The 23347-nt window shown below is 40.1% G+C and overlaps 1 pseudogene; it reads left to right on the forward strand.

The window, feature by feature from the left end:
- The first annotated feature begins 20485 nt into the window (after nt 1-20485).
- Nucleotides 20486-21607, forward strand: LOC138419524 (histo-blood group ABO system transferase 1 pseudogene; annotated as a pseudogene).
- The last annotated feature ends 1740 nt before the right edge of the window (nt 21608-23347 follow it).

Consider the following 23347-nt stretch of genomic DNA (forward strand, 5'->3'; position numbering starts at 1 on the left):
CCCTCATCTAGAGGTTCTTTTAGTTCCTCTTCCCTTTCTGCCATTAGAGTGGTATCATCTACATATCTGAGGTTGTTGATACTTCTCCCAGCAATCTTGATTCCAAATTGTGATTCATCCAGCCTGGCATTTTGCCTGATGTACTCTGCATATAAGTTAAATAAGCAGGTGACAATATACAGCCTTGATTTACTCTAATAATCACTCTAATAATCATTTAAAATTACACTGAACATTTACTATGGAGATCCTAGGTCTTGCGTTACAGTTAGGATAATGCTGCTGAAGTTTGTGTACATTATATTTCTGACTCCTTGCAGTGATCCTGGGAGGTAGATGCTACATTATCCTCATGGTCCAGATGGTAAGACAAGTTCAGAAAGGTGGGTGACTAGCCCATGATTGCACGACTGGCTGCTAAGTGCTGAAGCCAGCTAAGTAGCCAGACTCCAGGGTTGGGTTCTTGGCTGCTCTGTGTTCTGATCCTTGGCTTCATTTGTGTGTTCTTTGCAGTTTCCTTTTTCTGGGCTCTTTTCTCAGTCAAGTGCCTTTGGGTCTCTCCCATATGCTTCCAATAGCAGTTGAGGCAGAGTCCTTCAGATGGGTATGGGAACCTGATCCAGTGCCATTTTTGACTCTAGGCTTATCGTGTTGCCAACACATGTACTTCGCTCTGCAGTCCTAGGCTGCTCCAAGCATATGTCTCCTCTAAAACACCTCCTACCGGCCTGCTATGAGACTAACAGTGGGTGTAAAAGTCCCATGGTGGGTAGGGATCATCTGCCGTCTGCACCCTGAAGCTGCCTGGTGTTCTTGTGCTACTCTATGATACCTTGTTTCTGCCTTCCCGTAGAAGTAGGTGGCTGGAGGCATGGTTTCTGAAACCTTCTCAGGGTTGTTCTTAGCATTTTAAGAGGAAAAGATGAGCGAATTTTAATGAGTGTCTTTTAAGGGACTGACACGTTGCCTTTGTGATCCAGATTGCGACATTTGCCTAGCTGTGCATAGGAATGTTAATGCACAATCTTGATTGTCTTGCCTAGCCATAATGCTGATATAGTGGCAGCCCTGTAGACCACACTGTGATGTTGTGAATGCCAGAAAACTGAACAAGTGCTTTGATGAAGAAATGGCACTCTGCAGTGTCTCTATGGCTGTCTAGTTATGACACTCTAGTCATAAGGAGCATGGGCTTCAAGTGCTTGTGGGTCTATCCCTGGATCTGTGGCTTTGGTGACTGTCTGGGAAATATGCTTATCCCAGGGCAGTGGAAGAGGGAATCCATGAGTCTGTTCATCATAGCACTTCTCTGGGAATCCTGGAGGTTAAAGGACATTACAGAATGAAGAGGTAGAGAAGATGGAGCAGTCACCAATGGTATACAACCAGGGAGAGACTCAGTGTAGCTTTTGACCACTTAAGTAGGTCCTGACTACTTAACAGATCTGCCAGGGCACTAGCCTGAGACCCTCCAGGCTTTCCTATCTCCATGGCACCACTGGCCCATGTGTCAGGCCCTGGGCTGTAGCCTCGCTGACTCCAGCCTGTTCAACACAAGTACCTGGATCTTGCTCAAGCCATTACCACTGGCCACTTTCATTGTTCAAACACCTGTTTCTTTACCCTACTGCCCTTTTTCATGGCTGAATAACATCCCATTATGTGTGTGTGTGTGTGTGTGTGTGTATCACATCTTCTTTATCCATTCAAACAGTAATGAGCAGTTTAGGCTGTTTTCATTTGTGGCTACCGTGAATAATGCTGCAACATGAGTAGAGATTGCTCTTTGAGATCCTATTTTTATTTCCTTTGGATATATACCCAGAAGTGGGACCTGTTGAAAGTGTCCGTGAGCATCTCTGTTGTATACCAAATGGTCCTTGGTCCAAAATATCCATGCTTAAAAAGCGTTCCTGGGTTCAAATGGCCCATAATATTTATTCATACTTTTCATGTACAGTATTAATACGTTAAAAGTTCTATCATGTGTTATTGGCCCAATAATTGTGTTGTGGCTGCATTGCCAACCATAATGTTTTTTGCCTTGGTAGCCTAGTTGGTAATGGCACATGGGAGTAGGTTGATGGGTCGGGGCTTGAATCTTGCAGAAGAGCAGGATTTATATTAGCTCTGCATACCAAGGAAGAGTCCTAAAAGCAAGAGAAATGCACAGAGGATGACACAACAAGGATGAGATCTATTAACAGAGATGTGTGGTGTGTTCATTTGTCACTGAGAGTTTGGTTCATGTGACTGGGGCATTTGGTAAGGGTGGAGTTTGAAAGGAAGGGCTTGGTCAAGTCACTGTGTTAAACAAGCAGTGAACGAATAGATGTGAACACGTTACTGAGCTTCTGTCTTATTCAGGAGGAATGAGAAGAGGTGTGGCTGCACTACCACCTAGTGGTTGGGTGCAATGTCTGCCATGAGGGAGATTTTTGTTGTTCAGTTGCTAAGCCCGATGACAATAAACAGCCTTGTCGTAGTCCTTTCCCAATTTGGAACCAGTCTGTTGTCCCAGGTCTGGTTCTAACTGTTGCTTCTTTACCTGCATTCAGGTTTCTCAGGAGATAGGTGAGGTGGTATGTATTCTCATCTCTAAGAATTTTCCAGAGTTCGTTGTGATCCACACAGTCAGTGACTTTAGCCTACTCGGTAATACAGAAGTAGATGTTTTTCTGGAACGCTCTTGCTTTTTCTATGATCCAGCGGACATTGGCAATTTGATCTCTGGTTCCTCTGCCTTTTCTAAACCTAGTTTGTACATCTGGAAGTTCTTGGTTGACAGACTGCTGAAGCCTAGCCTGAAGGGTTTTGAGCATAATACTGCTAGTATGTGAAATGAGTGCAATTGTTTGTTAGTTTGTACATTCTTTGGTATTTCCTTTCCTTGTGATGGAATGAAAACTGACCTTTTCCCATCCTGTGGCCACTGCTAGGTTTTCCAAATTTGCTGCCATGTTGAGTGCAGCACAGTAACAGCATCATCTTTTAGGGATACTGGGCATCTAACTCTCCTACAACAATCCCATCGCCCGAGGTTAATGGGGATATTTTCCTTGAATTGATAGACTAAAGAAGTATAATCTGGTAAACTACAAGAAGCATCTGCTACTATTTGGAGCTGTTTTAATGAATGTGACTCCAATACTTACCTGCCAACAAGGCAGTATACTCTTTGACATAAGTCTTAGTAACACTTTTTTTTCAGATCTGTTTCCTCAGGCAAGGGAAAGAAAAGCAAAAATAAACAAAGGGGACCTAATTAAACGTAAAAGCTTTTGTACAATGAAGGAAACAAAATTGGTGAGAACGTAAATTGGTACAGCCACTATGGAAACCAGTATGGACGTTCCTTAAAAAATAAAAACAGAACTATCATACGATCCAGCAATTCCACTCCTGAGTATATTCTAAGAAAATAAAAACAGTTATTCAAAAAGATATATGCACCCCAACATTCATAACATTATTTACAATAGCCAAGATATGGACAACCAGGCCCATCAGCAGATGAATAGATAAGAAAGATATAACAATCACACATGATTGAATATTACTTAGCTATGAGGAAGAATGAAATTTTGTCATTTGGAACATCATGGATATACCTGAAGAGTGTTATACTTAGTGATGTAAGTTAGAGAAATCCAAACACAGTTTTTGCTAATATGTGGAATATAAAAAATAAAACAAATGAATATAACAAAAGCAACTTTCATATAATACTAAATATAATATTTAATATAACAGAAGCAACTGTTATAGATACAGAGAACAAAATAGCAGTTACTGGTCTAGAAAGGTTTGTGGGGAGGGGCAAGATAGGGGAAGGGGAATTAAGAGGTACACACTACTAGGTATAAAATACATAGGATAAAATGAAGTTATGTTACAGGACAAGAAATATAACTAATATTTCATAACTTTAAATGAAGCACGATCTGTAAAAATATTGAATCACTCTTTTGTATACCTGAAATTAATATAATGTTGTAAATGAATTACACTTCAATACATGAATAAATAAAGCTTGCATTATAATCTAATACTTTAAGAATACTGGCTTTTATATTTGTCTGTTCATCATTATAGAAGAACCTTATATTTTTTATGTCTTCTAGGTAGTCTTACATTCTTATATGTCAACTTTAAGGACCCCCTTTAGCATTACTCATACAGCAGATCTAGGGGTAATGAACTTTCTCAGTTTCTCTTTATTTTGGAATGTGTTTATTTCTCATTTTTGAAGGACAGTCTTGCTGGATAGGTTTCTCCTGAGAAATTCTCTTGTAATTTTATTAATGATCCCTTGTACAAGAAAAACTTCTTTTGTCTTGCTGCTTTCAAAATTCTTTGTCTTTTACCAACTTAATTATAATGTGTGATTGCTTATAATATGTGACAATTGATTATAATGACAGTGTGATTCTCTTTGGGTTTATCCTATTTGGAATATGTTGAGCTTTTTGAATTTGTAGATTAGGGCTTCCATCACATTTGGTAAGTTTTTAGCCATTATTTCTTCAAATGAACCCTCTGTCCTTTTCATTTCCTTCTAGGACTTCCATAATATGTACATGATTCCCCTTGACAGAGTCCCATAAGAACTTTAGGCTCTGTTCACTGAAACTTTCTTTTTTAATTTCTTCTTAAATTTTTTTTAAAATTTCTTTTTATAACTCAGACTTATTCATTCCAAATTATCTATCTTCAAGTTTGCTGATTCTTTATTTCCTTAGAAAGGCTGCTGCTGCTGCTAAATCACTTCAGTCGTGTCCAACTCTGTGCAACCCCATAGACAGACGGCAGCCCACCAGGCTCCGCCATCCCTGGGATTCTCCAGGCAAGAACACTGGAGTGGGTTGCCATTTCCTTCTCCAATGCATGAAAGTGAAAAGTGAAAGTGAAGTCGCTCAGTCGTGTCTGACTCTTCGCAACCCCATGGACTGCAGCCTACCAGGCTCCTCTGTCCATGGGATTTTCTAGGCAAGAGTACTGGAGCGGGGTGCCATTGCCTTCTCCCCCATAGAAAGGAGTCTACTATTAAACCATTTGTGCATTTTTTCAATGCCTTTATTTTTTAACTCAAGACTTTGTTTAGGTCTTTTTTTATACTTTCTTGGTATTCCAATTGTGTGTATATATCATTTTAAAAATATACTTTACTTTTTGTGTCTTTCTTTAGGTCTTTTTTTTTTTTAAATGATTGTTATAAAGTCTTTTTTATAGTTAGTCTGATGCCTGTATTTCTTTAGGGACTGTTTCTGGAGATTTAAATTGTTCCTTTGAATAAGCTGTGTTTCCTCATTTTTTATGTATGCCTCGTGATCTTTTGTTGAAAAATGTTAATTTGTAAAAATAGTCACCTCCATTTGTGTTGGCAGTTTGTCAGGTATTGGGTAAGACCTCCAATCAGCCTGGTATAAAAATTTAAGGTTTTCTCAGACCTTTTCAAAGCCTGCACCCTCTCTGGGCTCGGCTGTATGCTTTTTGTCTGATTGCTTGATATATGTAGCTGCATCTCAATGTCTTAATTTCCCTGAGATTCTCACTCCTGCTTCTTCTTGAGTTCTTATCTACTCTACTGTATCCATCAATTAATAATCTCTTGCCCTAAGTGCTTGCAGGTCTGCAGTCACTGTGGTTTTCACAAGCCATGCCCACTGATTCCCTATGCTTCCTCTAGCCTGGGGTATTAGCTATGCCATTTTTGACTGTATGAGGTCTGAGTTAGGTGACCCAGAATAGTCTGTCAGGCAATTCCCAGATAGGTTCAAATGTTGCTTATTTGATCCACTCTATTCTCTGTGCATCAAACTGGAAACTGACCATCACTTCCTCAAAGTGCATTGCGATGTGCTGGGGAGGAGACTGTATAAGAGTCAGAAGCAGATGGCACAAAACTTCCTACCCTGACCAGGAATCGAACTCTGTGCTCCCTGCAATGGGAACACAGAGTCCTAACCATTGGACCAGGGAATTCCCAGAGAGTGACTTTTTCTTGATAGGGCATTCACTTTGTTGCTATAGATCCTTGACTAATATCCAGAGGTCCAAGCAAGTTATTTTACCCGATCCCTAGCTGTTGACTTGGGCTTCCTGGCTGCCTCAGTGGTAAAGAATCCTCCTGCCAATGCAGGAGACTCAGGAGATGCAGGTTCAATCCCTGGGTTAGGAAGATGTCCTGGAGGAAGAAATGGCAACCCACTCCAGTATTCTTGCCTGGAGATTTCCATGGATAGAGGAGCCTGGTGGGCTACAACCCATAGGATTGCAAAGAGTCAGACACAACTGAGCAACTAACACTTTCACTATGACTGCATTACTATTTCTCTCTTCATTTCTGTCTGTTGTTTCACGTTAGAGACCTCTTATATTAGATACATATATATTTATATTTGCTGTATCTTCCTAGTAAGTTGACTTTCTAATCCTTATGTTATTTTTTGTCTCCACTATCTGTTACTGTTTCTGTTGTTTCCCCATCTATTTTCCATGTAGTGATGGGATTGGACACCACGATCTTAGTTTTCTGAATGTTGAGTTTTAAGCCAACTTTTTCACTGTCCTCTTTCAACCTCAAGAGGCTCTTTAGTTCTTCTTCACTTTCTGCCATAAGGGTGGTGTTATCTGCATATCTGAGGTTATTGATATTTCTCCTGGCAAGGTTGATTCCATCTTGTGCTTCATCCAGTCCAGCATTTCGTATGATATTCTCTGCATATAAGTTAAATAAGCAGGGTGACAATATACAGCCTTGATGTACTCCTTTCCCGATTTGGAATCAATCTGTTGTTCCACGTCCAGTTCTAGCTGTTGCTTCCTGACCTGCATACAGATTTCTCAGGAGGCAGCTAACATGGTCTGGTATTCCCATCTCTTTAAGAATGTTCCAGTTTGTTGTGATCCACATGGTTAAAGGCTTTGGTATAGTCAATAAAGCAGAAATAGATATTTTTCTGGAACTCACTTGCTTTTTCAATGATCCAGAGGATGTTGGCAATTTGATCTCTTGTTCCTCTGCCTTTTCTAAATCCACCTTGAACATCTGCAAGTTCATAGTTCATGTACAGTTGAAACCTGGCTTGGAGAATTTTGAGCATTAATTTGCTAGCGTATGAGATGAGTGCAATGGTGTGGTAGTTTGAACATTCTTTGGCATTGCCTTTTGTTGAAATTGGAATGAAAACTGACCTTTTCCAGTCCTGTGGCCACTGGTGAATTTTCCAAATTTGCTGGCATATTGAGTGCAGCACTTTCACAAGATCATCTTTTAGGATTTGAAATAGCCCAACTGGAATTCCATCACCTCCACTAGCTTTGTTCGTAGTGATGCTTCCTAAGGCCCACCTGACTTCACATTCCAAGATGTCTGGCTCTAGGTGTGTGATCACACCATCATGGTTATCTGGGTCATGAAGATCTTTTTTGTATACTTCTTCTGAGTATTCTTGCCACCTCTTCTTAATATCTTGTGCTTCTGTTAGGTCCATACCATTTCTATCCTTTATTGTGCCCATCGTTGCATGAAATGTTCCCTTGATATCTCTAATTTTCTTGAAGAAATCTCTAGTCTTTCCCATTCTATTGTTTTCCTCTATTTCTTTGCATTGATCCCTGAGGAAGGCTTTCTTATCTCTCCTTGCTATTCTTTGGAATTCTGCATCCAAATGGGTGTATTTTTCCTTTTCTCCTTTGCCTTTAACTTCTTTTCTCAGCTATTTGTAAGGCCTCCTCAGACAACTATTTTGCCTTTTTGCATTTCTTTTTCTTGGGAATGGTCTTGATCACTGCTTCCTATACAATGTCAAAAACCTCCGTCCATAGTTCTTCAGGCACTCTGTCTATCAGATCTAATCCCTTGAATCTATTTGTCACTTCCACTGTATAATCATAAGGGATTTGATTTAGGTCATACCTGAATGGTCTAGTGGTTTTCCCTACTTTCTTCAATTTAAGTCTGAATTTGGCAATAAGGAGTTGATCTGAGCCACAGTTAGCTTCCAGTCTTTCTTTTGCTGACTGTATAGAGCTTCTCTATCTTTGGCTGCAAAGAATATAATCAATCTGATTTCGGTATTGACTATCTGGTGATGTCCATGTGTAGAGTCTTCTCTTGTGTTGTTGGAAGAGGGTGTTTGCTATGACCAATGCGTTCTCTTGGCAAAACTCTATTAGCCTTTGCCCTGCATCATTCTGTACTCCAAGGCCAAATTTGCCTGTTACTCCAAGTATCTCTTGACTTCCTACTTTTGCATTCCAGTCCCCTATAATGAAAAGGACATCTTTTTGGCTGTTAGTTCTAGAAGGTCTTGTAGGTCTTCATAGAACCGTTCAACTTCAGCTTCTTCAGCATTACTGGTCAGGGCAGTATCACAGTAAATATACAATATATACTGTGATATAGTATACAGTATACTGTGATACACAGTATATACTGTGATATCACAGTATCACAGACTTGGATTACCGTGATAATGAATGGTTTGCCTTGGAAACGAATAGAGATCTTTCTGTTGTTTTTGAGCTTGCACACAAGTATTGCATTTTGAACTCTTTTGTTGGCTATGAGGGATACTCTATTTCTTCTAAGGGATTCTTGCCCACAGTAGTAGATATAATGGTCATCTGAGTTAAATTCATCCATCCCAGTCTTAGTTCAGGGATTCCTAAAATATCGATGTTCACTCTTGCCATCCCCTGCTTGACCATTTCCAATTCACCTTGATTCATGGACCTAAAATTCCAGGTTCCTATGCAATATTGTTCTTTACAGCTTCAGACTTTACTTCCATCACCAATCACATCCACAACTGGGTGTTGTTTTTGCTTTGGCTCTGTCTCTTCATTCTTTCTGGAGTTATTTCTCCACTGTTCTCCATGTTGTTATAACTTAATACCTATTTTGTGTTGTATAGTGTGGCCACCCTGCTCTCTATTGGTTATATGTATAGATTATATTTTTCCATTATTTCACTTTCAGTTTACATGTTTCCTTAGATCTAAAGAGAGTCTTGTAGGCAGCATATAGTTGGATTGCTTGTTTTATTTTTAAACTCATTCAGCCAATCTGTATCTTCTGATTGGAGTGTTATATCCATTTACACTTAGTTACTCACAGAGAATTTAATTACCATTTTGTTAATCTCCATCCATTTTTTCCCTGTGTTCTTCTCTTACTGTCTTCTTTTGCATTTCATTGATTTTTTTTTTGTAGTAACATGCTTTCATTTCCTTCTTGTTTCCTTTCAAGTATCTTTTGTAGATATTCTCTTTTTCGCTACCGTAGGGATAAGATGAAGCATTTTAAAGTTATAACAATCTATTCTGAAATGATAATAATCTCAGTTGAACACAAAAACTTCACTCCTTTGCTTCTCCACCCCATTTTATGTTATTACAGTCACAATTATATATTTTATAGTGTATACTTATCAATATAAGTTTATAGTTTTTTATGCTTTTGTCCCTTAAATTTTGTACCAAAATCTAAAGTTATTTACACATCATTATAATACTAAAAGACTATATTTGTCTGAGTTTTTCTTTATCAGAAAGCTTTATGCTTTCATATGGTTTTCTATTGTTGTGTCATCAACTTTCTTTTCAATATAAAAGACATCCCCTTTACTTTTCTTTAGTTCAGGTCCAGTGTGATTAACTCCCTCAGCTTTTGTTTATCAATGACACCTAAGTTTCTCCTTCAGTTTTGAAGGACAGTTTTTCTGGATATAACTTTTGTGTTTGGCAGTTGTTTTTTTTTTTCTCATTCAGCACTTTGAATATATCATCCCACTTCCTTCTCATCTGAAAGATTTTTGCTGAGAATTTCACTGATAATCTTTTTTTTAAATTAATTAATTTATTTTAATTGGAGGCTAATTTCTTTAAAATATTGTGGTGGCTTTTGCCATACATCAACAGGAATTATCCATGGGTGTACATGTGTCCCCCCAATCCTGAACTGCCCCCCCCACACCTCCCTCCCCATCCCATCCTTCTGGGTTGTCCCAGTGCCCTGGCTTTGAGTGCCCTGCTTCATACATCAAACTTGCACTAGTCATCTATTTCACATATGGTAATATACATGTTTCAATGATATTCTCTCAAATCATCCCACCCTTACCTTCTCCCACAGAGTCCAAAAGTCTGTTCTTTACATCTGTGTCTCTTTTGCTGTCCTGCATATAGGGTCATCATTACCATCTTTCTAAATTCCATATATATGCATTAATATACTGTATTGGTGTTTCTCATTCTGACTTACTCCACTCTGTATAATAGGTTTCAGTTTCATCCACCTCATTAGAAATGACTCAAATGCGTTCTTTTTTATAGCCAAGTAATGGTCCCTTGTGTATATATACCACAACTTCCTTATCCATTTGTCTGCCGATGGACATCTAGGTTGCTTCCATGTTCTAGCTATTGTAAACAGTGTTGCAATGAACACTGGGGTACACGCGTCTCTTTCAGTTCTGGTTTCCTTGGTGTGTGTCCCCAGCAGTGGGATTGCTGGGTTATATGGAGGCTCTATTTCCAGTTTTTTAAGGAATCTCCACACTGTTCTCCATAGTGGCTGTACTATTTTGCATTCCTATCAACAGTGTAAGAGGGTTCGCTTTTCTCCACATCCTCTCCAGCATTTATTGTTTGTTGACCTTTTGATAGCAGCCATTCTGAGCAGTGTGAGATGGTACCTAATTGTGGTTTTGATTTGTATTTCTCTGATAATGAGTGATGTTGAGCATCTTTTCATGTGTTTATTATCCATCTGTATGTCTTCTTTGGAGAAATGTCTGTTTAGTTCTTTGGCCCACTTTTTGATTGAGTTATTTATTTTTCTGCTGTTTAGCTGCATGAGCTGCTTGTAATTTTGGAGACTAATTCTTTGTCAGTTGTTTCATTTGCTATTATTTTCTCCCATTCTGAAGCCAGCCTTTTCACCTAGTTTATAGTTTCCTTCGTTGTGAGAAAACTTTTAAGTTTAATTAGGTCCCATGTGTTTATTTTTGTTTTTATTTCCATTACTCCGAGAGGTGGGTCATAGAGGATCTTGCTGTAATTTATGTCAGAGAGTGCTCTGCCTATGTTTTCCTCTAAGATTTTATATTTTCTGGTCTTACATTTAGATCTTTAATCCATTTTGAGTTTATTTTTGTGTATGGTGTTAGAAAGCGTTCTAGTTTCATTCTTTTATAGGTGATTGATCAGTTTTCCCAGCACCACTTGTTACAGATATTGTCTTTTCTCCATTGTATTTTTTTGCCTCCTTTGTCAAAGATAAGTTGTCCATAGGTGCGAGAATTTATCTCTGGGCTTTATATTTTGTTCCATTGATCTATATTTCTGTCTTTGTGCCAGTACAATAGTGTTCAGTTCAGTTCAGTCGCTCAGTCATGTCCAACTCTTTGCAACCCCATGAATTGCAGCACACCAGGCCTCCCTGTCCATCACCAACTCCCAGAGTTCACTGAAACTAACATCCATCGAGTCAGTGATGCCATCCAGCCATCTCATCCTCTGTCGTCCCCTTCTCCTCCTGCCCCCAATCCCTCCCAGCATCAGAGTCTTTTCCAATGAGTCAACTCTTCACATGAGGTGGCCAAAGTATTGGAGTTTCAGCTTTAGCATCAGTCCTTCCAAAGAACACCCAGGACCAATCTCCTTTAGAATGGACTAGCTGAATCTCCTTGCAGTCCATGGGACTCTCAAGAGTCTTCTCCAACACCACAGTTCAAAAGCATCAATTCTTTGGTGCTCAGCTTTCTTCACAGTCCAACTCTCACATCCATACATGACCACTGGAAAAACCATAGCCTTGACTAGATGGACCTTTGTTGCCAAAGTAATGTCTCTGCTTTTGAATATGCTATCTAGGTTGGTCATAACTTTTCTTCCAAGGAGTAAGTGTCTTTTAATTTCATGGCTGCAATCACAATCTGCAGGGATTTTGGAGCCCAAAAAAATAAAGTCTGACACTGTTTCTACTATTTCCCCACCTATTTCCCATGAAGTGATGGGCTCAGATGCCATGATCTTAGTTTTCTGAATGTTGAGCTTTAAGCCAACTTTTTCACTCTCCTCTTTCACTTTCATCAAGAGGCTTTTTAGCTCCTCTTCACTTTCTGCCGTAAGAGTGGTGTCATCTGCATATCCGAGGTTATTGATATTTCTCCTGGCAATCTTGATTCCAGCATGTGCTTCTTCCAGCCCAGCGTTTCTCATGATGTACTCTGCATAGAAGTTAAATAAGCAGGGTGATAATATACAGCCTTGTTGTATTCCTTTTCCTATTTGGAACCAGTCTGTTGTTCCGTGTCCAGTTCTAACTGTTGCTTCCTGACCTGCATATAGGTTTCTCAAGAGGCAGGTCAGGTGGTCTGGTATTCCCATCTCTCTCAGAATTTTCCACAGTTTATTGTGATCCACACAGTCAAAGGCTTTGGCATTGTCAATAAAGCAGAAATAGATGTTTTTCTGGAACTCTCTTGCTTTATTCATGATCCAGCGGATGTTGGCAATTTGATCTCTGGTTCCTCTGCCTTTTCTAAAACCAGCCTGAACCTCTGGAAGTTCACGATTCACATATTGCTGAAGCCTGGCTTGGAGAATATTCAGCATTACTTTACTAGCATGTGAGATGAGTGCGATTGTGTGGTAGTTTGAGCATTTTTTGGCATTACCTTTCTTTGGGATTGGAATGAAAACTGAGCTTTTCTAGTCCTGTGGTCACTGCTGAGTTTCCAAATTTGCTGGCATATTGAGTGCAGCACTTTCACAGCATCATCTTCAAGGATTTGAAATAGCTCAACTGGACTTCCATCACCTCCTCTAGCTTTGTTCATAGTGATGCTTTCTAAGGCCCACTTGATTTCACATTCCAGGATGTCTGACTCTAGGTGAGTGATCACACCATCGTGATTATCTGGGTCGTGAAGATCTTTTTTGTACAGTTCTTCTGTGTATTCTTGTCAACTCTTCTTAATATCTTCTGCTTCTGTTCAGTCCATACCATTTCTGTCCTTTATCAAGCCCATCTTTGCATGAAATGTTCCCTTGGTATCTCTAATTTTCTTGATGAGAACTCTAGTCTTTCCCATTCTGTTGCCTTCCTCTATTTCTTTGCATTGATCACTGAGGAAGGCTTTCTTATCTTTATAGTATAGTCCAAAGTCAGGCAGATTGATTCCTCCAGTTCCACTCTTCTTTCTCAAGACTGCTTTGGCTATTCAAGGTTTTTTGTATTTCCATACAAATTGTGAAGTTATTTGTTCTAGTTCTTTGAAAAATACCTTTGGTAGCTTTGATAAGGATTGCATTGAATCTATAGATTGATTTGGGTAGTATACTTAATTTCACTATGTTGATTCTTCCAATCCACAAACATGGTATATTTTTCCATCTATTTGTGTCATCTTTGATTTCTTTCATCATCCACAAATAATCTTATGGGAGCTCCTATGTACGTGACAAGTCACTTTTTTTCATACTGCTTTGAAGATTCTCTCTTTGTCTATGATATTTGACAGTTTGGTTATAATGTATGTTGGTGCATATATTTTGGAATTAATTCCATGTAGAATTTGTTGAGCTCCTTGAATTTATATGTCTATTTTCTTCCCTAGATTTGGAAAGTTTTTAGCCAATTTCTTCAGATAGTCTCTCTGTGCCTTTATTTACCTTTTCTTCAAGGACTCCCATAATGCATGTATTGTTCCACTTGATGGTATCTTTTAAATCCCTTAGGCAATTCTTTTCTTCAGTGTTTTTTCTTTTTGTTCCTCTGACTTGATAATTTCAAATGACTTGTTTCAGTTCACAAATTCTTTCTTCTGCTTTATCAAGTTTGCAGTTGAAATTCCCTAGTGAATTTTTCATTGTAGTTATTGTATTTTTCAGCTCCAGAATTACTGATAGTTCTTTTTCAGAGTTTCTCTTTGTTGCTATTCTTGTTTCTTCATGCACGATTTTTCTGATGTCATTTAATTTTCTGTGTTCTCTTTTAATTCATTGAGCACCTTTAAGGTGGTTATTTTAAATTCCTTGTCAGGTAATTCAAGGATCTGTGCCGGAGTCCAGCCCCGGTGGATCCAGGGTGATTCGAAGGTGGGGGGACGGAGTCGGCGTCTTTGGAAAAATACATATTTAATCACAGATATAGAGAGATTAGAAATGGATAGTGTAGTAGGAAGATTAGTGGAGAAAAGGAGGCTGAATAACTTGGATTATGTGGAATAGCATCCATGCTCCAGATGGGAATTCAGCCAGAAAAACCGGGAGCAAGAGAGAAGCGACATGGGGGAATCAGTCTTTCCGGAAACTGATCCCATTTCTTTATTTTTGGGTTTGCTTATATACCTTTTGTTACACATAGGGATGAATACAGAGTCACGTGGGGGTCAGCAGTCCTGACCTTTATCAAAATCAGGTGCTTCACATAAATGTATAAAAAAAGGTACATCATCTTCTGGCCATGAGTGAGACCTGCTGACATTTTATGATCCTTTCTTTCTGATAACCAAAAAACTTATTTCTTCCAAGGGTGTTTTTTCTTAAACCAGGCACCACCCTCCAAATAAAGTTACATTCCTATAGGGTGAGGGTGTAGTGAGTTACAATCAAGAAAGGAATTTATTTAACCTGAGATTAACATGATTAGTCTTAAAGGTTAATACTTATTTCTCCTATATGCTTAAAGGTTAATACTTATTCCTTCCTATATGCTAGTTATATTCATTATAAGAGTAGGGAACATGGAGATTTAGCAGCAAACATCAACCCAACAAATGAAAATCCTTTCACCAATGCTCCCCTTAAGATCTATTTAGTCTTAAGATATGATAAAGTTACATTCTTACATAGCAAGGACACAGTGATTTATAACAAAGTACAGTGATCTATTACAAAAGAGAAAATCCATTAACTGAAAAAGTCTAGTATTGCTAACATCAAAAACTACCATATTTCCTTTTGCTATATTCCAAATACATTGATTAATATATTCCCAAGTACCTAAGGATATGGAGGCCTGGCGGCAATCATTGACTCAACAAGAAGAAAAAGTCCTATGCTAATTAAGACTCTCAAAATACTCCAAAACTCTGTGCTGTTTATGGTTGAGAGGTAGTAAACAATCATGTGGCAGGAGTATGGATAATCCTGTCACACAAGCTAGTCTGTCAGCAGAGAGGTTTGACCTGAGACATCCTTGTCCCACCCAGAGCAGGGAATTAGCAGCAATTATTGACACAACAAATGAAGAGACCCTTCACCAATATAATTCCTAACCAACTATACTAATAATTTCCAACTCCCCAAAAGATTTTGCCTTTAGTAAGTCTAAAACATCTCATGCCTCTCAGATTGGGAGGCTGTAAACAATCACCTGTGGCCGGACAAACCTATACAGGTGGGCTAGATAACCTTCAGAGGAGTCCGTAAGCTGAAACACTCTTGTCACACCCAGGAATTTTTATTGCCTTGGAGCTGCGCGTTTACTCCTTCTCTGAGAGAAACGGTTATGGGGGAGAGCCCCCCGTAAAGTCAGAGGTGTAGGTGAGAGCATAAAACAGACTCTGGCTTTGGGGTTAGATGCTGGGGAACAGGGGGTTTCCTGAGGCTTGATCACGCCTTTGTGTATGCCAAGCCTCCTTCCTCATGACCTTTGCCATGGGCGGAATTCCTCACGCTGGCCCCCGGCAGATCTGTATTTTCTTTGTATGCTTTGTGACCTTCTGTTGAAATTTGGGCAATGAAAAAACAGTCATCTCTCCCAGTCTTTTTTTTTTTTTTTTCTCTCCCAGTCTTTATGAACCCAATAGTCAAACTCATAGAAACAGAATATAGAATGGTGCTATCTGGGGACCAGAAGGAGAGAGAAATCAGGATTTGTTGTTCAATGGACAGAATTTTGGTTTTTTATGATGAAAAAGTTATAGAGATCTGTTTCACAATAGTTTGAATAGACTTAGCATTACCAAACAGTACACTTACAAGTAGTTAATATGAGAAATTTTACATTACATGTTTTTTGCCACAAAATATAAATTAATTTAAAAGCTATATCAGACATCATACTTGATGGTAAAACATTAGCAGTCCTTTTGAAATCAGAAACAAAGTAAGTTGTTGGCATCACTGTTTATAGTCAATATTATAATAGCTCAGTAAGATAAAAAATAAAATTACTCTTGGAAGAAAACTAGTGTTAGTCACAAAGTTATGCTTATCTACAGTGAAAACATCAGAGTATTCAGTACTGAATTTGGATTTCAGCACTACGATTATCTGGTTACATTGAATATCATTCCCATTGAAAACTATTAATTTAGTTTAACTGTTAGTTTAGCTAATAATTTAGATTCTCCATGTTTTGAGTACATCACTGAGTTCGCAAAAAGATAAGACATATAGGAAGGAAGCCAAAATCCAAAGAAAGCATGAACCCACAGAGGTAGGATAACTTCTTCCAAGGAGGAATTTGTCAAGCTTCAGGGAAACTGATTTTACTTTGCATTAACTAATGGGGTATAGGCAGCACCAGACATCCTAGGGCCTCATCAAGGTAGAAAATCCAACAACATAAAAATCTAATAAAATTCTAATCCCAGCATGCAATACCCTTAATCTAAGAATAAAATGAAAAAAATAAGAGACAAAAAAGTCCCCAATCTTTTGTTTCATAAGTAATATTAAGTATAGTGGAAAACATTTCCCTTGAAATTCAATCAGTAGGACTTCAGATGAATTTGGAATCTGAAGACAAATTAACTGAGAGGAACCTCCCCCGCTCTCCCCGCTGCCCCACAAAAGAAAAAATCAAACCTCAAGCTAAGAATTCAGTTTAAGGTGACGCTGGTTTTGGAAGCACCTGACAGAAGCATATGTATAAAATCTGGAAGAAATCTCTCTCAATCCAGCCTCAAGAGAAATCTCCAAGAATTACCAAGGAATTCTGCAATGGCAGGAGCTCAGAAAAACTTAAAACACAAAACACAGGATTAAATAAGGCACCATGAACAAGAATCAACAGAAGAAAAGGGAAAACCTCAGGTCCCTAAATACTTCAGATAGTGGCATTTTCATTTAAAATAATTATATTTAATGTAAGGGGGTGGGGCATTGTTCCCATTCCTTAGATAGGATTCAGAGGAATTCAGAGGAAAGTGACTGTAATATGTACACAGGCACATGGTGAATTAGCCAAGCCTGTCTCCCCAGCAATGGGCAGTGGGAGCAGATGCTGCTGACCAGCATCTGTATGGCTTTAGCATACCCTGTAACACACTGAACCTCAGTTTCCTTATCTATGACGCTAGGTTTTCCTCTCATCTCTCAAGGTTGCTAGGAGGCTGAAATATGGTAGATAATGCTTGTGACTGTAGATCATGGTTTACAGAAATGCGCAGACACTCCATCTGCTGTGTTGTCTTCCTCCCAATGCCATAAGACCACCACCTAGTTCAGAGGTGAAACAGCATCCTGAGGGCATTCAGTCCCTGTCAAAACTCACAGGTGGAGACTGTACCCCCAGTGTACCTCATACCTCTCCAGAATGCTGCAACTCCAGTTCAAGGAATAAGCTCTCTCCTAATGAACTGCAGGGCTTTATTGGTGGAATCCTCCAATCAGATATGTGGACGTGGCTAAGACTACTTCTTTTCAGTCAAGTGGTTTCCTTGGGATGCCTGCAAGTGTGGCTCCATTAACACAAAAGCACTTGAGTACCTTTTATTCTTCAGAAAGGAGGTTAGTAAACCTGGTGAAGCTGAGAGGGTAACAGGCAGGAAGGCCAGGGGTCTCCAAATGGAGAAAATAGGCTGCAAGTGTCAGACATGTTTTTATCTCTCTCTTAAGTGGCAGGAGGAAACAAACTAGTTGTATGTGTGTGTGTGTGTGTGTATATATATATATATATATATATATATATATACACACATATATTTTTCCCCCTTCTCGATACAAATTTTAAAAGAGGTTTCTCTTAAAATTCTGTGTTGCCATGACACCTGGTTCCACCTGAACTATTCTTAAACTTTGAGCTAACCAATGCATTTTTCTTATGGAAATATTTGTCTTAAGCTATGTTAATGTACTATGCATTTACCCCAGACTCTGTCTTCAAGTCGATTAGACTACAGGCTCGGAATTGACTTGACAAACCAGTATGCTATACTCATACATTGTTCTCTTAATCTATGTTAATGAAACTATATATTTGTATGGGAATCTGCTTTTCTTCAAGATTCATATAAATTGTTTTATGGCCCGGGATGACTCACCAAGATAATCTCAAAATGTGTCTTGTCGTTGAAGGGCCTGGTGCCATTCTCTGAGTTTTGAGACATTTCCTTCCTTTAATTAGCAGACTGCTAGCAGCTATATAACTTCCAGCTAAAGACTAGCAGGAGGGGTATTCTTTCTGCCCCCTTCTAATGTCTATGTCAGAAGCTTTCTCTATCTCATTTGTACTTTAATAAAACTTTATTACACAAAAGCTCTGAGTGATCAAGCCTCGTCTCTGGCCCCGGATTGAATTCTTCTCCTCTGGAGCCCAGGAATCCCAGTGTCTTTTTGTGGTTCAACAACAACCTTTCAAAGCCTCAGGGGATAAAAGAAACAAGCTATACTGCACCCTCTTTGAAACTTCCTAGGGAGGGCCCTCCAGTCAGGAGTGCTCATCAGGAATCTGCTATAACTCTATGCACAGCAAAGCAAAAGTCACAATCTATATCATAAAGAGATGACTCCATTAAAAGACACTAATCAGAACACTCTTCCTCCCAATATGCTCAGAACTCTACTGAGAAGGCTTCATAACACCCGGACAACTCCCATCTCCAACCAGCTACTTCTCTTTTTTAAATTTTTAAAATTATCTATTTTTTGCTGCACTGAGTCTTCATTTGCTGAGCCTGGGCTCTCTAGTTGCATCAAGTGGGGGCTACTCTCTAGTTGGGGCACACAAGCTTCTTGTTGTGGTGTCATCTCCTGTTGTGGAGGACAGGCTCTAGGCACGTGGGCTTCAGTAGTTGAGGAGCTTGGGCTCAGTTGCCACGTGGCATGAGGAGTCTTCCTGGACCAGGGACTGAACCAATATCCTCTGCACTGGAAGGTGGATTCTTAACCACCAGACAACCAGGGAAGTCCCAGCCACCCACTTCTGAAGGAAGGTGGGAGCAAGGTATCACAGAACAATATAGGAGCACCAGCCCATTCCATGGTCAGGTGGCAGGTACTCCTCATTGGCCGTGAGACCATTTTTTTTTAACCTGTGGTTGGTTCCACAGTGTGGTAAGAGGGGTCTGTGTCTGAAGCTTCAATTTCTGGGAGGTATATATTTGGAGCTGCCTAGGATATCAGAGGGAGGAGGTGTGTGAAATGGCAATGTGCAGAGCCCTGAGTTAGCACGGAGCACTATCTTAGCCTCTCTTCACTGTCTTCAGGCCTTAGTCTGAGGGACAGCTGCATGTAAACCCTAAGGAAGAAAACCAAAAGAACCCGACAAAAACAAAACAAACAAAAACCACCTCAATAAAAGAAACCTCAGAGAAGGCACAAATGAGTCAGAGGGTAAAAATGCAGGATATTTTGGAGTACAGCTGCTTTGTATTTGTGGACCAAGACCCACCTCCCTGAGCCTATTTCTCCATTGGTACAATGAGGATAATGTAGCATCTATCCTCTAGACTTGAAAGGATTAAACAAGATAATGTGCATCAAGCTTAGTAGTCCTAACACTAGTGGAAGGTAGGTATCAAAAAAGAAGTAAATATTCAATGGATTTTAAGTCATTATAAAGGGGATAAAGGAAAACAATCCTTGATCTATAGGTCTGCTTTCCTCTCCACCTGAATCATGTGTCCCCAAGTCAGGCCTCCCAAAGGCTGGCCCATGTTAGCCTATGTGGACGTGATCATGAAGACAGTCTGATCTTGACTTAATAGACTTTAGGAAACCCCGTGCTTAGCTCATGGACAGTAAGTGTCAATGGTAAGCCAGTGCACAAGCCCTGACGCCCTGGCCAGGCACTCTGGTGGCTACTGTTCTGCCTCACTTTCATCACAATCTCTGTCCTTGACCTACTCAATGAACTGCCTTGAGCCAATGCCCTGAAGCTGCTTCACATGCCCAGACTTCTCTCCTACACACAGGTCATTAAGTTCCAGCAGTCTGTAGACAAATTCCTGCCACCTGGTTACTCTGACAGCACCTCAGACAGAAACTGAGTCTATAAAGGTCCTGCCAGGATCCCATCTTTCTCCACAGGGCACCACAAAAAATGCCCTTGGGTCAAGGTGCCCCCTTGCACTGGTGTCAAGCCTCAGGGGAGACTGCACTGCTGGAGTAGTGAGCAGGGAGTGGGGGCCACTCCGCCTCACCCTGCCCTGGGGAGAACACTGAGGGTGGAAGGTCAGGACGGATGAGTGCCCCCATATCGTGGAGAAGACAAGAGGTGACATTCTTCTGCCGTGCAGGCATGGCTCAGGTACTACAAATATTGGCTGGGATACAAAAATGCTACTTGTGTTAGGAGTACACTGTGAGAAGCTAAAGATGGGGGCAGCTCTGGGAACAAAAATGCTAACAGTTTTCATCATAGCCTTTCTTGGCTATTGTTACTTGAAACCCAGAAACTAGAAACTGGGAAACATCCCAACTGAGGCAAGCATAACTATTAAAGAACACCACACACCACAAAGTATAAAATTATCAAGGATGGTGTATCCCCTGCCAGATATGCTTGTACCACCTAGGAAATATGTCCTTCTTATGACCCCCTGGCTGGCTCCCATCATCTGGAATGGGACTTTCAACATTGATATCCTGAATGAGCAGTTCTGGCTTCAGAACATCACCATTGGATTAACTGTGTTTGTTGTGGAAAAAAAAAAAACAAACAAACATTTTCCACCTGAAGCTGTTCCTAGAGATGGCAGAGATGTACTTTATGGTGAGACACAGGGTGAACTACTATATCTTCACTGTTCAGCCAGCCAACGTTCCTCTTATTCGCCTTCAGAAAGGACGGCAGATGATCATCTTCAAGGTCCAGAGGTATGCCTGCTGGTAGAAGATTTCCATACACCGCATGGAGGTGATCAGCAATTTTATTGAGCAGCGCTTCCACCAGGAGGTGGATTACCTTGTGTGTGCAAATGTGGACATGAAGTTTAGTGACGATGTGGGCATGGAGATCCTCTCCTCCTTGTTTGGCACCCTCCATCCTGGCTTCTACTGATTGACTCAGAAATACTTTGAATATAAACGCCGGCCTCCATCACAGGCCCATATTCCTGAAGATAAGGAGGGCTTTTATTACATATGGGCCTTATTTGGGGAGTCCATGCCAGAGGTTTACAGACTTGCCAAGGCCTGCCATGAGGCGATGATTGTTGACCAGGCCAGTCACATCGAGGCCATGTGAAATGATGAGAGCCACCTGAACAAATAACTGCTTTATCACAAACCCACCAAGATCCTTTCCCCTGAGTATATATGGGATAGTCAAATACTCAATTATCTGAAGTCAAGTCAGGTGCGGAATTTGGTCCACACTATACATCAGTATAGATTTAGTGTCATGAAGAAGAAAAACTGATGAGCATAGCTTCCAGGAATGGCTCAGAGAGGGGCCATGCTCAGCTAGCCTGAGTCTTCTTCTTGGCATGCCATCCTTCATTAAAACCAGCTTTAGCAGAAAAGGTATAACTCTGCTTCCTTTTACTGTCTGGTTGAAGCCTAGCACCACCTCCCCAAGTGTATTCAGGCCCAGTGCCATCCCCTCCCCCTCCCTCCCCCCACCAACCACCATTTTGGCTGGCCTGGTTCCTGGGTTAAGGTAAGTTCCCAGAGCTGCCCCCATCTTTAGCTTCTCACAGTGTACTCCTAACACCCTTCAGGAAGGAGGAGGCATGCAATCTCAGTCTATCCTGCCAAACAAGGGATCAGAGATGACATCTTCTCCAGAACAAGGAAGGTGGCCCCAGGCACACAGTCTCCTGTTTGCTGTGACAAAGAGGCTCACAGGACTTGCGTCAGCCTTAGCCAAGCAGATGCAAAAAGTCTCCAGCTTTAAGCCAAATTCCTTCCTCTTCTAGGCTTCCCTGTGGCTCAGACGGTAAAGAATCTACCTGCATTGCAGGAGACCTGGGTTTGACCCCTAGGTTGGGAAGATCCCCTGTAGAAGGGAATGGCGACCCACTCCAGTATTTTTGCCTGGAGAATCCCATGGACAGAGAAACCCGGCAGGCTACAGTCCATGGGGTCGCAAAGAGTTGGATACAACTGAGCGACTAACAATTCTCAGAAGTTGAAAATAAGTTGTAGTGTGAGGTAGGAGGAGAACACAATGCCAAAATCAAGGTCCTCTTTCCTGGCACTTAGCAACCTATGTGTTCTACCACCAGAAAACTTTAATTTCAACAATCTGTGATTTCACAGTTTAGTCCAAATAAAATATCATCACAGTACTATCCTTTTCTTTTAAAAAGTGAGTGTTAGTCATTCATCATGTCCAGGCTCTGCTTTGGTGTGGATGTAGGCACTTGACCTATATTTGATGACCAGATACCTCTGCCCTAGACTTGACCCAGACCTTACTCCAGAGAAGCAAGGGCAGTAGAGACCCAACAAGTAGTTTTTTAGCATGCTTTGGCTGCCTGGCCTCCCTCATTCCTATTTGCTGAATTCAGTCCTCTAGCTTTCCAGGGATTCTGATAGGTTTCCAATAAATTATCTTTCTACTTAAATTGGCAGGAGTATGTTTCTTTGCTTTCAATTATAAATCTCAAATAATAGATGCAGAGAATGTACCTCATCAATAGCTAAGTAGAACAGGCCCAGTTTTGCCTGTCAGGAAGTGTTGGGCTTTTTTCACACTAAATAGGGCTACAAAATTTCTTAAAACATTGTAAAGCAGTGAATTAATTTTCCATTTTAAGAGTATAGCAATAGAAAAATAAATCTGAAGTAGACAGAACTAAAGAAATGATAATAGAAATATACAGTAGGGAAAAATTAACACCAAAAAATGGACTTTTAAAAGATTAACAAAACTGACAAACTTCTAGAAAGACTGACCAGGAAATAAAAGGAGAAAACTGAAATTATCACTATCAGGTATAAGTGGAGGCATCACTACTATGGATTGGACAGTCAGTGTAGGGATAACAAGTGACTATGAACATTTTTCCATGAAGAAAATTTCACTGCTGTAGGGTTTTACCATGAATTCTATTACAAAGTTAAGATATTTTTCCAGTGTTACACAAACTCTGAAAACGGAAGAGATTTTTCCTAACTTATTCAATGAAGACAGCATTACCCTAAAATAAAAACA

The sequence above is a fragment of the Ovis canadensis genome, chromosome 14 (assembly GCF_042477335.2).
Source record: "Ovis canadensis isolate MfBH-ARS-UI-01 breed Bighorn chromosome 14, ARS-UI_OviCan_v2, whole genome shotgun sequence".
NCBI lineage: Eukaryota > Metazoa > Chordata > Mammalia > Artiodactyla > Bovidae > Ovis > Ovis canadensis.